Source organism: Mustela nivalis, assembly GCF_964662115.1.
Source record: "Mustela nivalis genome assembly, chromosome: 1".
Classification (NCBI taxonomy): Eukaryota; Metazoa; Chordata; class Mammalia; order Carnivora; family Mustelidae; genus Mustela; species Mustela nivalis.
The window spans coordinates 69,561,821-69,567,820 of NC_139020.1; the positions used below are offsets into that span (position 1 = coordinate 69,561,821).

The 6,000-nt window shown below is 34.3% G+C and overlaps 1 long non-coding RNA gene across 2 annotated transcripts in view; it reads left to right on the forward strand.

Annotated features, from left to right (window-relative positions):
* Positions 1 to 6,000, forward strand: part of LOC309846966 — an 85,428-nt gene that overhangs the window by 54,310 nt on the left and 25,118 nt on the right. The window contains exon 2 of one of the 2 annotated variants that reach the window (XR_014302221.1): positions 1,454 to 1,498. The exons of the other annotated variant lie outside the window; for it this stretch is intronic. This is a non-coding gene — a long non-coding RNA (uncharacterized lncRNA). The remainder of the gene's footprint in view (positions 1 to 1,453; positions 1,499 to 6,000) is intronic. 2 annotated transcript variants of the gene reach the window in all.

A 6,000-nucleotide genomic window follows, 5' to 3' on the forward strand; every position in this document is an offset into this window, starting at 1 on the left:
TTCCATCCATGTCATGACAGAGGGCAAGCTTTTATCCTGTTTGATGGCTGACTAATATCTATATCTTTCTATATATTTCTATATCTTTCTACCTGAATCTATCTATATATCTATATACCATATCATTATCCATTCATCATTTGATGGACACTTGGGATCTTTCCATAGTTTGGCTGTTATTGACAACGCTGCTATAAACATCCAGGTGCATGTACTCCTTCAAATCTGTATTTTTGTATCCTTTGAGTGAATACCTAGTAGTACAATTGCTGGATTGTAGGTTAGGCCTGTTTTTAACTTTTTGGGGAAACTTCATACTACTTTCCAGAGTGGCTGCAACACCAGTTGGCATTCCTTACATGCCCACCAACACTGCAAGAGGATTCCCCTTTCTTTACATCTTCCCCAACATCTCTTGTTTTCTAAGCTGTTAATTTTAGCCATTCTAACAGGTGTGAGATGTATCTTGTTATAGTTTTGATTTGTATTTCCCTGACGACGAGTGATGTTGAGCATCTTTTCATGCGTCTGTTAGCCATCTGGATGTCTTCTTTGGAAAAATGTTTATTCATCTTTTCTGCCCATTTATTAACTGGATTATTTGGTTTTAGGGGGAGTTAGGTAAGTTCATTATAGATGTTGGATACTAACCTTCTATCTCATAAGACATTTGAAAATATCTTCTCCCATTCTGTCAGTTGCCTTTTAGTTTTGTTGATTGTTTACTTTGCTGCACAGAAGCTTTTTGTCTTGAAGAAGCCCTAATAGTTCATTTTTTCTTTTGTTTCTCTTGCTCCTGGCAACATGTCTAGTAGTAAGTTGCTACAGTCAAGGTGAAAGAGGTTACTGCCTGTGGTGACCTCTAGGATTTTGATGGAGTCCTGTGTCACATTTAGGTCTTTCATCCGTTTTGAATCTATTTTTGTGTGATGATGTAGGAAAGTGGTCCAGTTTCATTCTTTTGCATGTGGCTTTCCAATTTTCCCAACACCATTTCTTGAAGAGACTGTCTTTTTCCATTGGATATTCTTTCCTGTTTTGTCAAATATTAGTTGACTATATAGTTGTGGTTCCATTTCTGGGTTCTCTATTCTGTTCCCTTGATCTTTGTATCTGTTTTTGTGCCAGTACCATCCTGTCTTGATGATTACAACCTTGTAATACAGCTTGAACTCCAGAATTGTGATGTCTGCCACTTCTCTTTTCTTTCTCAACATTACTTTGTCTATTTGGGGTCTTTTCTGGTTCCATACAAATTTTAGAATTCTTTGTTCTAGCTCTATAAAAATGCTGATGTTATTTTGATAAAGATTGCTTTGAACTTGCAGATTACTTTGGCTAGTATAGACATTTTAACAATATCTGTTCTTCCAATCCATGAGCATGGAATGTTTTCCCATTTCTTTGTGTTTCAAGATTATAATAACCTTCCAATAACTTCTTTTTTGTTTAGATTAGCTGGAGAATCTTATGTTATAATCTCTGGAAAATCAAAAGGGTAGGTATTATAAAAGCACACTGAAAATATATGAATTATCATACAAAGGCATTAATATTATAATGGTTAGTATGACTATAATTTTTGTCATTATTTAGATCCAGTCACATTGAATCATGATATTTTTCTCTTTGAATCATTAAAAAAAATTGCAGGTGATAAATGATGCCTTAAGTCACCAAGTATAGTACTCTAAACACATCCTTCATTTTGGGGAAGTTTAAAAAAATACAGCAACAGAAAAAAACCCTTTGATATCATGGTTTCTATCTATATGAATGAATATTGAATATTAAATATGTATTTTATAAATGTTTTAAAATAATACATTTTTAAAGTTATCTTTGCTTATTGATGCCATAAGAAGAAGTGGTAAATGTGATAGAAATATCAGTGAACTAAGAATCAGAAAACCTAGAATCAAAATTCAGCTTCACATCTGTGTGAGTGAGCCCTTTCAGTCACAATATTCTTCACTTTTATAATGAGAATAATAATCCCTATTCCCAGGGTTGCGATGATCATTAAGTAAGACATTTTAGATGAAAATATTTGCAAAACATAAAGCAGCATAAATGAGTAATTATTGTTAATAATTAATAGACTTTTTAGTATATTTCAACTTGTTGTTCAGAAAGCCAACCAAAGTAAGACAACATTCATCATTTCATCCAAAAAATATTTACTAAGTTATTACTATATGTCTGGCAGTATTCTCACTACTAAAGATAATGCAGCAAGCAAAACAGGCAAGGTTTCCGCTCTCATGAAGCTTATACTAATAGCCAGAGAGACAGAAACTAAGCAAGTTGTAAATGAATGGGGAAAGGATTATTTCAGATTTTTTTTTCTTGTTGTTAATACAATAAAACAAAGTGAAATGAAATAGGGGATTTGGATAGTTAGTTCAGGCTACGTCTCAAAGAGACGGCTGTCAGAATTGTTTGGAGCCTGCAGCAGAAGTCAAGAATTATCTGTGGACATGCTTAAGTACTTTGTTATGTCAGGGAAGAGCATGATTTTGAAGGAGAGATTTGGGCTCAGATATAAATTTGGGAATTTTCAGCATCTGGAAGTTGCCTAAAGCCATTGGAAAGCATGAAACACATTACAAAAATCAGAAATTATTCCAGGTGTGAGCCTTGGGGAACTCATGTATTTAGAGATCGGGTAGAGGAGAAGAAATTGCAGAAGAGAGTAAGAGTAAATGGCCAGAGAGGTAAAGGTGAAACTTCAAGGAGTATGAAGTCATGGGGCAAGAGAAAAGAGTGTTTCTAGAAGGAGTAAGTGATCAGTTGTGTAAAATACTTTTAACGGTTTGAGTACTACGAGGAAAGAAATGTGATCATTGGACGTGACAGTATGGAAGATATTGGTGAGCCTAAAAGCAATTACTGGCGTGTTAGCTGTCTGAGGAATGCATGGGAATTTATTAAAATTGGATTACTAGTGTCGCCTGAGAGTTCAGTTTTTCAAGGTGGTTAAGACATGGAGCCTGGGCAAATCAGACTGAAAAATAAGGAAAGGCATGAGAGGGACCATGAATGGAAGGTAGTGTTGATGAAAATATGAGGAACACTGAGAAAGCATCATTCATGTTTATATGCTGGAAGAGAAGGACTCTTGGGACATAATAAGAGAAAATTAAGTTACTACTTTGTGCCATGTATTTCCAGATGTTCAATTTAATTCTTAAAATCCTATGAGATATGTTGGAATATGTCTAATTACTTGATGTAAAAAAAAGGAAAGTAACACGTGTACAAAATTTAAAAGACCATCCCAGTTCAAAACACTGTACAAAATTATATGTCCCTACTCTTCTTTTTGAGAAAAGAGGGAAAAAGATCACAAGTGTGTGAAAGATTTAACAGATTCCAACAAGCAGATCAGTCACTTGCATCAATGAGAGCCTCTTTCCTTGGAAGAAAGATAATGCAAAAACATTTTATAAATTTCATTGTCAGATTGTGGTGAAAGGCACAGGTTTTTGTCCAGAGTTCTGGATCTGTCATTTCATATGCAGAGAATTTTGCTCTGTAGCTTTGAGATTCCTCCCACTAAGAGAGGGATAATTTCCTTGCCTCTTGACTCTAAATTTAAGCATGTGATGTAAGAATTGATGATGTGTCAGTTCCCAGAATAGGCCTTAAGAGACCGTGCATGTTTTTGCTTGTCCCCTTGCATTTTTTCCATTACCATGAAATGACCACGTGTGGGCTGGCTCATAGGTCCCAGCAAGAGGAGGAGAGACACATGGAACAAAGTAGAATGAAGCTAGGTTATTTCACCCCTGTCTGCCAACCAAATCCAAGTCCCAGACCCTTAAGTGAGCTCAACCAAATCCAGCCTACATCTCTGTGATGTTACTAAGGTTTTATAAACCCCAGGTTTTTTGTCTGTTAAATATGTATAATCTAAAGTATAATGTATGAAAATTTATATGAAACATAGCATCTAATGAAAATATTTTTACCATTATTATTTAATAGAAATAATATTCTTAATGAGATTGAGAAAAAAGTCAGTTGCTGTGGGGATGGCAAATACAATAGTAAATAAAATAGTGCAATAAAGGTAATGAGTAAAAGTTTGGATACTGAAGAAAAATCTAATTTAATTTTGTGTTGGGTTAAGTGAAATCTCAAAAATTTAATCAGAGAAAAAGCCATTATGAAGAGGAGAGTATAATAAGAGAAAACACAAAGCCTATAAAGACAGATCCAGTAGATCCAAAGAGTATACAAGAGGAATTCTAATTGTCAAGAACTAAGGCAAAATAGAAAAACATAATCAAACACATATTAAATTAGTTGACCTCAAATGTAGACTCTCACATCTTCACAATTATAGGACTTACTAAACAGCAGATACTTCTGAACTTTTTATTATTGAAAATTGCAAACCTATGCAAAAGTAGACAGAATAGGTTATTGAACTCCCATCTACCCTTCACCCAGCTACAATTATTAACCCTTGGCTAATCACATTGCATGTACACCCAAACCAGTTTCATCTTCCAATTTACTTGGAAGCAAATCTCAAACACCATATCATTTCAGTTTTATTTCTAAAACAGAAACTGTTTAAAAGTATAAGCATTATCATTCTTAAAATTTAATTTTTTAAAATATTTTATTTATATATTTCACAAAGAGAGAGAGATCACAAGTAGGCAGAGAGGCAGGCAAAGAGAGAGGGGGAAGCAGGCTCCCTGCTAAGCAGAGAGCCAGATGCGGGGCTGAATCCCAGGACTCTGAGATCATGACCTGAGCTGAAGGCAGAGGCTTAACCCACTGAGCCACCCAGGCAACCCTTAAAATTTAATTTTTAATAGCTCTTTAATATCATTAAATATTAAATCTATTGTTTGAATTTATATTAGTCTCAATATTATAAAATATTTTTGCCACTTACTTGAATCAAGTTCCGAAGGAGGTCCTCACAGAGGAATTGCTTAATATGTGTCTGAAGTGCCTTTTTTATAGATTTCCAATCTACCTCTTTGTTTTTATGATTATTTGTTGAAGAAGCAAAGTTTTTGTTTTTTATCCTACAGTTTCCTGGCCTGAATTTTGCAAATTACTTTCCTGGTGTGTTCAATATAAAAGATCTTCTAACCTCTGAATTTCTTAAATGTTAATATATGAACCTAGAAGGTTGAACGGAAAAAAAAAAAAAAAAAAGGTTGTGTTCTTTCCTTTTTTCTTTCTTTCATTTTGTTTTGTTTTGTTTTGCAAGGCCACTTCATGAATAGCATTGTGTTTCTTTTAAAAAGCATATAGTGTCTGGGTTTTTGTCTTTCTGTGATATTACAAACAGTTGATGATCAATGCCTAGATCCATTATGGTTTGAAAATAGTGATACTATAATTTTACTATTTATTCTGCAGTTATTAGCTAAAATACTTCTCTAAAAAATTTCCCTCATTGCTATCTGGTTACCCAGAGGCAGAGGTGTAAAGGAAAGGCAGAATAAATGTATAATTCTTTCTTTTTTAAAAAAAGCTTGAGTAAGAAGCACCTGAGTGACTCAGCTGGTTAATTGCTGACCCCTGGTTTCAGCTCAGGTCATGATCTCCAGGTCATGAAATCAAGCCCCGCATTGGGTTCTGCAATCAGTGTGGAGTCTGCTTGAAACCTCTCCCTCTCCTTCTCCCCCTCCCAACTGTGCGCTCAATCTCTCTCTCTCTCTTCCTCAAATAAATAAATAAATAAATAAATAAATAAATATTTTTTAAAATAAAATTATGAGTAACATCTTATAAACTTGATTTTTATATCACAGACACTTTAAACATTTATGAAGAGTTTCACACTACTTTGTTTATTATCTTATTAATCCTAAAAATCTCCATCTTCTCTATGAGCCTCTTTAGGTTGACTTTCGAGTATTTTGATGTGACCGTAGTAGTGTTAGAGAGTTTCTTTGCTCTCTGGTATGACACAGTATCATGGTAAATCTTGTAAAAATTTGCTGCAGCATGAAATCAGCCACTTCT